This window comes from Pinus tabuliformis, chromosome 2_2 (genome assembly GCF_031772625.1).
Source record: "Pinus tabuliformis cultivar Carrire ecotype Pingquan chromosome 2_2, CPIR1, whole genome shotgun sequence".
In the NCBI taxonomy this organism is placed as follows: domain Eukaryota; kingdom Viridiplantae; phylum Streptophyta; class Pinopsida; order Pinales; family Pinaceae; genus Pinus; species Pinus tabuliformis.
In genome coordinates this window covers 830,559,700-830,571,122 of record NC_142300.1, presented here as the reverse complement: position 1 = coordinate 830,571,122, position 11,423 = coordinate 830,559,700, and the positions used below count along the sequence as shown (strand labels likewise).

The window sequence follows — 11,423 nt, the reverse complement described above, 5'->3', positions numbered from 1 at the left end:
TTTCCACCCTTTTGTTCAATTTAATAGCATAGATCTGTATTTGGCTATTTGATTTTAGGACTTGCATTTCAAAACCTAGTTGGTGTAAAGAAGAAGCCTAGTGTGTATATGTCTAGAACCAGTCTAGGCCTTTCCTTCAAGGATAGAGAGATTATTTCTTTTGTTTCCCTTCTAGCATGGTCCTATCCTCATCCTATGGTTGAGGAAAATATTAATGTCCTCGACTGGCATGTGGTAACAATCATTCAGGTGGAAGACTCAACATCTTCAGGCATTGAGAAATTACATCATCACATTTCTTTATCTGCTGCTTGGCTCTAGTAACTCCTAGAAACATTATATTATTGGACTCTGGTTTAGGTTTTTATTGCAATATTTATCATTTTTCCTACTCTACTTAATAATGAGTGCTCTCAAAAACTTATTATGATATAAGACTGTCTGGTCATTTGATTTCTGTTTTTAGCCTTTTTCATATGAAACTTGATAATGAGTGCTCTCAATTTCTCAAGTGTCCCATCAATGAATAAAATTATCAGTGGCTTTTTGACATTTAATAAAATTTATTATGAGGTAGATTGCCTCCTCATTTGAAACTGTTTGGTCATTTGATTTTTGTATTTAGCCTTTTTCCTATACCTTTGGCCATTATCTCTTGTCCAGAGTTAGAATGGAATGTCCAGAGTTGGCAATTTTCATGTAATGCTTCCTCCTTGTCAATTGTGTGGACTATGGAGGTAAAATTTTCCACCCTTTTGTTCAATTTAATAGCATAGATCTGTATTTGGCTATTTGATGTTAGGACTTGCATTTCAAAACCTAGTTGGTGTAAAGAAGAAGCCTAGTGTCTATATGTCTAGAACCAGTCTAGACCTTTCCTTCAAATTTGGGATAGAGAGATTATTTCCTTTGTTTCCCTTCTAGCATGGTCCTATCCTCATCCTATGGTTGAGGAAAATATCAATGTCCTCAACTGGGATGTGGTAGCATCATTCAGGTTGAAGACTCAACATCTTCAGGCATTGAGAAATTACATCATCACATTTCTTTATGTGTTGCTTGGCTCTAGTAAAACCTACAAACATTATATTATTGGACTATGGTTTAGGTTTTTATTGCCATATTTAGCTTTTGTCCTACTCTACTTAATAATGAGTGCTCTCAAAAACTTATTATGAGATAAGACTGTCTGGTCATTTGATTTCTGTTTTTAGCCTTTTTCATATGCAACTTGATAATGAGTGCTCTCAATTTCTCAAGTGTCCACTCAATGAATAAAATTATCAGTGGCTTTTTGACATTTAATAAAATTTATTATGAGGTAGATTGCCTCCTCATTTGAGACTGTTTGGTCATTTTATTTTTTTATTTAGCCCTTTTTCCTATACCTTTGGCCATTATCTCTTGTCGAGAGTTGGAATAGAATGTCCAGAGTTGTAGTTTCATGTAATGCTTCCTCCTTGTCAATTGTGTGGACTATGGAGGTAAAATTTTCCACCATTTTGTTCAATTTAATAGCATAGATCTGTGTTTGGTTGTTTGATTTTAAGACTTGCATTTCAAAACCTAGTTGGTTTAAAGAAGAAGCCTAGTGTCTATATGTCTAGAACCAGTCTAGGTCTTTCCTTCAAATTCTGGATAGAGAGATTATTTCTTTTGTTTCCCTTCTAGCATGGTCCTATCCTCATCCTATGGTTGAGGAAACTATTAATGTCCTCGACTGGCATGTGGTAACAATCATTTAGGTGGAAGACTCAACATCTTCAGGCATTGAGAAATTACATCATCACATTTACTTATATGCTGCTTGGCTCTAGTAACTCCTACAAACATTATATTATTGGACTCTGGTTTAGGTTTTTATTGCCATATTTAGCTTTTTTCCTACTCTACTTAATAATGAGTGCTCTCAAAAACTTATTATGAGATAAGACTTTCTCGTCATTTGATTTCTGTATTTAGCCTTTTTCATATGCAACTTGATAATGAGTGCTCTCAATTTCTCAAGTGTCCCCTCAATGAATAAAATTATCAGTGGCTTTTTGACATTTAATAAAATTTATTATGAGGTAGATTGCCTCCTCATTTGAGACCATTTGGTCATTTTATTTTTTTATTTAGCCTTTTTCCTATACCTTTGGCCATTATCTCTTGTCCAAAGTTGGAATGGAATGTCCAGTGTTGGCTAGTTTCATGTAATGCTTCCTCCTTTTCAATTGTGTGGACTATGGAGGTAAAATTTTCCACCCTTTTGTTCAATTTAATAGCATAGATCTGTATTTGGCTGTTTGATTTTAGGACTTTCATTTCAAAACCTAGTTGGTGTAAAGAAGAAGCCTAGTGTCTATATGTCTAGAACCAGTCTAGGCCTTTCCTTCAAATTCTGCATAGAGAGATTATTTCTTTTGTTTCCCTTCTAGCATGGTCCTATCCTCATCTCATGGTTGAGGAAAATATTAATGTCCTCGACTGGCATGTGGTAACAATCATTAAGGTGGAAGACTCAACATCTTTTGGCATTGAGAAATTACATCATCACATTTCTTTATCTGCTGCTTGGCTCTAGTAACTCCTACAAACATTATATTATTGGACTTTGGTTTAGGTTTTTATTGCCATATTTAGCTTTTTTCCTAATCTACTTAATAATGAGTGCTCTCAAAAACTTATTATGAGATAAGACTGTCAGGTCAGTTGATTTCTGTTTTTAGCCTGTTTCATATGCAACTTGATAATGAGTGCTCTCAATTTCTCAAGTGTCCCCTCAATGAATAAAATTATGAGTGGCTTTTTGAAATTTAATAAAATTTATTATGAGGTAGATTGCCTCCTCATTTGAGACTGTTTGGTCACTTGATTTTTGTATTTAACCTTTTTCCTATACCTTTGGCCATTATGTCTTGTCCAGAGTTGGAATGGAATGTCCAGAGTTGGCTAGTTTCATGTAATGCTTCCTCCTTGTCAATTATGTGGAATATGGAGGTAAAATTTTCCACCCTTTTGTTCAATCTAATAGCATAGATCTGTGTTTGGTTGTTTCATTTGAGCACTTGCATTTCAAAACCTAGTTGGTGTAAAGAAGAAGCCTAGTGTCTATATGTCTGGAACCAGTCTAGGCCTTTCCTTCAAATTCTGGATAGAGAGATTATTTCTTTTGTTTCCCTTCTAGCATGGTCCTATCCTCATCCTATGGTTGAGGAAAACATTAATGTCCTTGACTGACATGTGGTAACAATAATTTAGGTGGAAGACTCAACACCTTCAGGCATTGAGAAATTACATCATCACATTTCTTTATCTGCTGCTTGGCTCTAGTAACTCCTACAAACATTATATTATTGGACTCTGGTTTAGGTTTTTATTGCCATATTTAGCTTTTTTCCTACTCTACTTAATAATGAGTGCTCTCAAGAACCTATTATGAGATAAGACTGTATGGTCATTTTATTTCTATTTTTAGCCTTTTTCATATGCAACTTGATAATGAGTGCTCTCAATTTCTCAAGTGTCCCCTCAATGAAAAAAATTATGAGTGGCTTTTTGACATTTAATAAAATTTATTATGTCGTAGATTGCCTCCTCATTTGAGACTGTTTGGTCATTTGATTTTTGTATTTAGCCTTTTTCCTATACCTTTGGCCATTATCTCTTGTCTAGAGTTGGAATGGAATGTCCAGAGTTGGCTAGTTTCATGTAATGCTTCCTCCTTGTCAATTGTGTGGACTATGGAGGTAAAATTCTTCCTCTTTATCTGTTGCTTGGCTCTAGTAACTCCTACAAACGTTATGTTATTGGACTCTGGTTTAGGTTTTTATTGCCATATTTAGCTTTTTTGCTACTCTAGTTAATAATGAGTGCTCTCGAAAAGTTATTATGAGATAAGATTGTCTGGTCATTTGATTTCTGTATTTAGCCTTTATCATATGCAACTTGATAATGAGTGCTCTCAATTTCTCAAGTGTCCCCTCAATGAATAAAATTATCAGTGGCTTTTTGACATTTAATAAAATTTATTATGAGGTAGATTGCCTCCTCATTTGAGACTGTTTGGTCATTTGATTTTTGTATTTAGCCTTTTTCCTAAGCCTTTGGCCATTATCTCTTGTCCAGAGTTGGAATGGAATGTTATTATTGAATTTCTTATGGTATCAATAGACCAATGATTATTTTGTTATGAATCTTGGTTACTGCAACTGATGGGATTTTACCAAGGTCTATTTTAGTGCAACATGGTCTATCAGTTATCAATAATCTTGAAGTGCTTGACTGAGGTTTACCTGGGTAATAGTTATCCTCTTGAAGGCTCTATCCTATTGAATGAGCCTTCAAGGAGACGACGATAGGTTCTAACCTGTTGACCCTGTCAACTTGGCCCGGAAACTAACCCTAGTTATCTCACAAAGTTACTCATGGATTCCTCTTTCATTGAATTCCTTTTGTCTTTTAGCTACAACCACTGAAATAATAGTTTTCAGTTCGAGTTTAATAGAAGCCATAAATAGTTTTGCTAATATGCAACAAATTAATTTAGTTCTAGAAACTTTATTTCAACACAACCAAAGTTACATAGTTTAACCCAGCCGCTTCGAGTATAACTAATTAACCAGAAATGAAGGAAACTTTTTTTCAATACTTATATGTTTCCTTCCTTTATTCCTCTAAGCTAGCCAGATAAAGTTCAGAGAATAACTTATAGAAATAGTTTTATCATAATTAATATTTTACAAAAAGACATATTCCATTGAAAATTTCTTTTCAACATACACAGTTAGGTTGCCACAAGAAATCACTACTAGGTTGTAAGCCAAAATGTTTCTGTGACAAGAAAAATATACAATCTAGTGTTGTAAGCCAAAATGTTTTTGTGCCAAGAAAAAGATACAATCCATCCAAAATCCACATCAAAATGTGGTTAGAACAAAAAACATATGACACCCCTATTCTTTATGGCCCTGAGAATCTTGAGTGCCAAAACTCCCCCAGTTAGCTTCTTGAGCTAGGTAGGTTGGCCTACCAGTCAAGGGTTGATTAGGAAATGGTTGATTGCTGCCATATGATTGATTCCAATTTGCATCTTCCAACCATGGAGGTATTGAGTACCCATACCTCACATTTGCACCACTGATCCTTGCATTAAGTGGAGGTGTGTAATGAGCATACAAAGAATTGACACCAATGCTGGTAGGAACAAGGCAAGTGCGTAAACCCTCAATTTGATAGTAAGGCACTTGGATGTTTATGAGATCCTGGAATAATGGTGTATTATCTGCAATGGAGTCCAGTGAGTTTGAAATAATCCTGGTTTCATCAGCTATTCTTGTATTGTTGATAATAACTTGTTCCTTTTCAAGAATTTGTTGTGCCTTTAGCTTTTCCTTTTCTTGTCTTGCCATTTGCTTTTGTTGGTCCTTAACTTGCCTTGCTTTATCTCTTGAAATCCTTTCATCTGCTTGACATTGTGCTGCAACAATCCTTGCTGCCTTCTTCTCCTTGACTAGATCCTTCTTTTTCTGTTTTAATTCTTGCATTTCAAATTTCTTTTTTTCAGACTCAACTAACAGGTTTATATAGTCCTCTGAGGTGAGTAACTGTGAGCTTCAGCCCAGATGAAGACTACCCAATGCACCTTGCTTTTTTTCATTGATACTCTCTCTACTGATAGCTTTAGGAATCATCCAAGTGTCTTCTCCACCCATCCCACCCGCATTTCATTTCTTGGTACTTCCATTTCAGTATCTGTTGGAATTGATTGAACTATATCATTATCTTCATTTGATGCCTCATTATGTCCATCTTCCTCCATTGGTCTATTGTCCACAAAAAAATGAACAATTTCACTGTTCAATTCTGCTGGTTGCGAGGGCATGTTCATGCTTTCTTCAATGGTTGCTGAGACACTGTGCATTCATATTGATCATTGCTTCTGCTAGCCATGAAGGTGGGGTTACTTGGCTTGGCAATGTCAATTGGTCATTGTCAACTGCATGTTCAACAATGTCATTAACAATATCAGCAACAGGAATTTCATGTTCTTGAGTTGGTGGAACGATCTCCATGTTACTGCGAATTTGTTCATGGTTATATTGTGTTTGACATACAGTTTCATCATCTTCAGCATATAAGTGTCCTTGAGATAGGGAAATCATATTACCAGCTGCAACAACATCATCTTCGTCATCTACTTCTTGCACTTCAACCCCTGTTTGGGCATTCCCTTCTTCTTGACCATCCACATGAAACACTTGGCTACAACCAGTATCATGCATAAGAGCATCATAGTTCAGTGGCCAAATTCTTATCCTCCTAAAGCCAGCCTTGATATTTGGTGGTGTCAAATCCCTTTTAAAAGCTTTACTTGCAAGCTCTTCTAGCTCGAACCTTTTCACCTCAACCCCTGGATTCTTTGCCATCCACGCAACGCACTCCGACCTGAAATAGTTCTTGAAAGGGCCAAACACACTAACATCAAGGGGTTGTAGTCTGTGACTGGTATGAGTGGGAAATGTCAACAGGTCGATGCCTAAATTGTTTGCTTCTTCAATTGTTTGTACAACCATGTGGCTCCCACGGCCATCTAATATCAAAAGGTGTCTGTTATTAGGCGAGACGCCACCTGGTACTGATGCAGCGAAGTGAAAAAGCCAACTTAGAAAAAATTCTTTAGTCATCCATGCATGGGGATGTGTAGCCATGCATGCACCTGGTTCACAGTTCTTTATATAGTTTTACAGTTGATTTTCACCTTTGAATAGATAAAATCTTGGGATTGAAGTACCAATTGCATTGACACAACATAAAATATTTATCCACTCCCTGCTCTTGGGAAAAATCTTTGGCACATTTTGGCTCCCTCTCTTGGCAATTACCTGCATGCAACAATTCCTCCTTGCCTGTAAACCTGTTTCATCACAGTTCCATATATGGTTTGCTCCATAAGAATGTTTATCATAAGCACTAAAAAGTGTGTCATAGAACTTTTGCACAACTGCAGGGCGCAAATTTAATGCTCTTTCTCTATCAAGCCCCTCAGCAGTATGCAATACAAGGTCTAGATACCTTTTTTTTAACCCAAACCACCATGATTTACCAGGAAACCCATTTTTGAATGGGTTTGGCCTCCCTTGACAGATTTGAGCAACTGTTGATTTGAGTTGTATCAACTCTAGTCCATGTCCCAATTGGGCCATCTCTTTACACCTATCAACCACCTCGGCCTCCTCCTCCTCAGTCATAACTATAAGAGGCCCTCTACATTTTGTATGAGTCAGTCCATTTATCCAATAATGTATTGATAAGCGAGGCATACCATGTTTTTTTGCAGATGCTCGAACCGAGTATCCATTAAACTCTATGTCATCAATTGAAATTAACATTTGTTCTTTTGTCCATCCTCTTATAGCACTGATCATTTTAGTTGAGCTTGCTCCTTGGATTGTTGTTGATGGTGGTTCTGTGGCTGATGGTGTATTAACATCAGTTGTTGTCACATGGTCATCCTCAACAATGTTCCCTGGTGCATTGTTGGCATTGACATCAGTTGTCTGGTCCTCATTAGACGATGTGCATCGCAGTTGCGCACTCCTTGTCACTCTCCTGCCACTTCTCCTTGTACTAGCAGAGTAACTTCCTTTTGCCATAGATGCAACAACCTGTAAAATTATTTCACGCATTTAGACATTAGAATATTTGTAAATTATGCTTTCATACAAGGCAAAAATACTTCTGCTTTATTACAGGAAATTATCAACATGTATGTTACAAGAAATCGAATTGCATTACTTCGTAGTCTCTCATTGCAAATTACTTCGTAGTCTCTCAATTGCCTACTTGTTCATCAATTTAGCAACTTTTTTATGGATTCAAATAGGATTCTATGATAGAAGTTGCAATGCAGTTGAAGGCATTATTCAGCAATCAGTTTCCAAGGATTTTTCTCATAATTCCCTTATAGCAAGCTGGGCTTATAAGGATGCATTTCCATGACTGCTTCCTTAATGTAAGGATAGGAACTAGCTAAGGCATAAGTAAGTGAAATGTGCACATATATTTTGTTTCAAATATCATTTTCCATTTCTTTTTTGTTTGACATTGCCAAAAATGTCTCAGTACTGCAACTTCTCCATTGCAGTCCATGGCCACCATTCCAGGCATAGTAATTAGTTTGGAAACTCAAACAAAATATGGTCATATGCTCCAGAAGAGTGCTATGCCTGTCATAATCACAGTAAGGTTGGGCATAAATTCTATGTTGGGAACAACTTACAGCTATGATCAGCCTTGGAATGGACTTATTAGTCATAAAAAGTTTTAGAAAATTGAACTGAAAAAATTAAGTATGTTGAAGACATTCATTTTTTTTATTCTAAGGAATGGTTTTAACTTTTCTAAATAGCTATATTTAGAACCTACCTTTTATTCAATGGTTGTTTGTGAAACCATCCAGTTATCCTTTTAGCAGTTATGGTCAGACAGATCATGTAAGAACTCTGATAAATGAAAACAATGAAAACAAAACTGTAAGAAGAATGACTTTCAATGGTTGTTTGTGAAACGATCCAAGTATCCTTTTAGCAGTTATGGCCAGACAGATCATGTAAGAAATTTCATAAATGAAAACAATGAAAACAGAACTGTAAGAAAAATGAGTTGTAATTGATATAACTAACTTGGATATATTGGCAACTGTTTTGTGATGTTGTCTTCAAGTTTGCTGAATAGTTTGAAAGCATAAGATGCAACTTCAACAATGAGTGGAATTCTTTTATAGTTTTTGGCACTTGAATTTAATTGGTGGACATGGATGCACATGGATTGCAATGGCTTCATTTTGAATGTGTGTTCTGGATTTAATTTGATGTGATGTAATGGTTGGGAATTAGTTATTTGTTGATCCATGTGCTTTGATCTATTTTAATGAGAAATAGAGTGAGTTGGGTGTCATTTATTGCAATTATTGGATCTGAGTGTCATTTATTGAACAAAGTGGGTTTAAATGTTATTGGGTTGGGTGTCATTTATTGAACATAGGGTGTTTAGTTGTTGAACAACACAACAGTTATGGTTGACATACATTCCCTTTTGTTATGTGCAAGTAGGCATATTTATTTGGGATGCAAAGGTGCAGTTCTAATGAGTGGGGTTTGAAGTCACTGCTACTTTGTACTTCTGGAATAGACCATTTTGGAAGCCTTTATGGTTTTCACTGTTTTCTAGTTGGGTCAATACAGTTTGCAGTCTTAAGTAGTAAGATATTATTTATGGACAGTGGTGGGCCGAGTCAATGTATGGGGAAATTTTGGACATAAATTAATACTTATTTATACTTAATGTTATTTATTTTTGTTTAAATATTGGTTTCAAAAGTCTCAATTTATGGTGGTTTGGTGGGACCAGTACTATATCAATCACTGGTCCCTGCACAACATTAGGAATCTCTCCCCTACGCCACTTGGGGTTTTCAAATTTTGAAATTAAAATGAGAGGGAAGTGGGAAACGATAACGGAGCCTTGGGTTAACACCGTGGTGTTTGTTTGAAGGAGCTGTTGAAAAGATGTCTTTGAGTCACCGGAGGTTGCACCAGCCGGAATGGTGGAGCTGTTCAGAAAATGAAAACGAATGGTCATGGATGAGAAGATGCAGGTAAATGGTGACCAATATTTCCTATATTATATGATATTTAATGTACCTCAATAGTTATATCTGATTGACTTCCATGATCGCCAAAAGGCATGATGCCATGGTATGATGGGCATGTCATATATGGGCTCCATAACTATTAACCAGAAAGTGTTTGTTTAAAAATTACGTATATGGATTGACTAGTAAATAGATCTCATGTACCGATGTCCTTAAAGAGTGTATTAAATGGATCTATAAGTGTGGAAATAGGCATTGCCGAGAACTTTCACCTCCTTTGGTGCCGTTGAAAAACTACCGCGAAGATAAAGACGTGAAGGTGGTCACGGCTGTACTAAACCAATTAAAAAAACATAAAAAAACATTAGTCAAACGCATTCAATAACGCTGTTGAAGATGACGTTTGACCACCTTTTTCTTAAATCGTTATTAATAAGGCCTTTGAAGATAACGTTTGACCACCCTCTTCTTATTTCCACCCCAACTTTTGCCCTTTTCAAGCAACCCTAATTCTTACACATCACCATCGAAAAACTGACTGAATGGCCTTGGGCTGCTGAACATGGTGCCCACTATATATCAGAATCTGTCGTATCAATAGGGAGAAACTTTCAGGCAAGTGCTATTTCATGGACTATAGCATCATTAATGCTATAGTCCACGTAACCCGAAGAGCCCATGGATGCATGGATGCACCGTCCTTACAACCAAATCCATGTATGTATGGGATACTGACGCGACAGCTACATGCAATCCCATGATTTTCCGGCAACTATGCTCCATGCCTTTCCCGGCCGCTCCCTTCCAACCTGTCACACGGTGGATATGATAGTACACCATACTCATTCAATGCAACCTCTATAGTCATTCAATGCAATCGCCCAATCTTGGTGCCCAAAATTTCAAAATTCAAATGTTATTTCCGCGCCCAAACTGCCCATGAAATTTCTGAAACGAAGTGAAACGAACACACCACAGAGATTTCGAATATCTACAGGGGTCTCTCCTCGCATCATGGTCTTCCAACGCTCTTCCGGTACTGGTTCCGCCATACGAGAGGCCGAGAGTTGGAGGTGCCACTCTCTCTGGTTTCCCAGATTGGATCATCCATTTACCACATAAAGCAGGGATTATTTGTGCGCTCTTATATAAATGCATCTTCTGAATACAGAATGATCTCGCCGATTCACAACATCTGAGGAGCTTGCTTATATTGTCTTTGGTGTATCTACAGAGGAAAATAATAGCACAGCGGAGAGAAATCTTCAGGGACATAGAAGACTTTGCAGTTAGTAGTTTCTTCTGTGACCTTCCTTCTTCCTTACAGAAAATGGTTTTCTAATAAGTTGCTGCGGGGACTTTCGGTTTTTTAGGGAATTTTCGTTAGGTCACTATTGAGCAATCTTTCTGTTTTGATTTGATTTCAGGGTTGTGATTGATAACGCCGTCTGTGAAAACGCAACATTGGTGAGGGTGAAGCCCTTGGCTTTCTCAGTCTGAATTTCTTGAATACATCCTATGTGGGGTAGTTTTTCAGGGAACACTGCCATCTGACAATACGCATTTTAATGTATAAGACTCTGATCGCATTGTCAGCATTTCGTTAATGTTGACTAAACGAGAGGCACAGAACGCTTCTTTCCTGCAATTTGCAAGGTTGGTTTATGCTCCCTTGTTTATTATTATGATTTAGATGTCCCTGATAACTACCACATCAACCTGTTAATTTCAATTAATTTATATTTCTGCAGATTCCGTTATGAGTTTGACTTCATATCACATATTC

The 11,423-nt window shown here is 36.8% G+C and overlaps 1 long non-coding RNA gene across 1 annotated transcript; it reads left to right on the top strand.

The window, feature by feature from the left end:
• The first annotated feature begins 10,433 nt into the window (after positions 1-10,433).
• On the top strand, positions 10,434-11,220 carry LOC149195546 (uncharacterized). Its single transcript, XR_016255153.1, has 3 exons — positions 10,434-10,710; positions 10,872-10,925; positions 11,065-11,220. It is a non-coding gene; the product is annotated as an uncharacterized LOC149195546 (long non-coding RNA).
• The last annotated feature ends 203 nt before the right edge of the window (positions 11,221-11,423 follow it).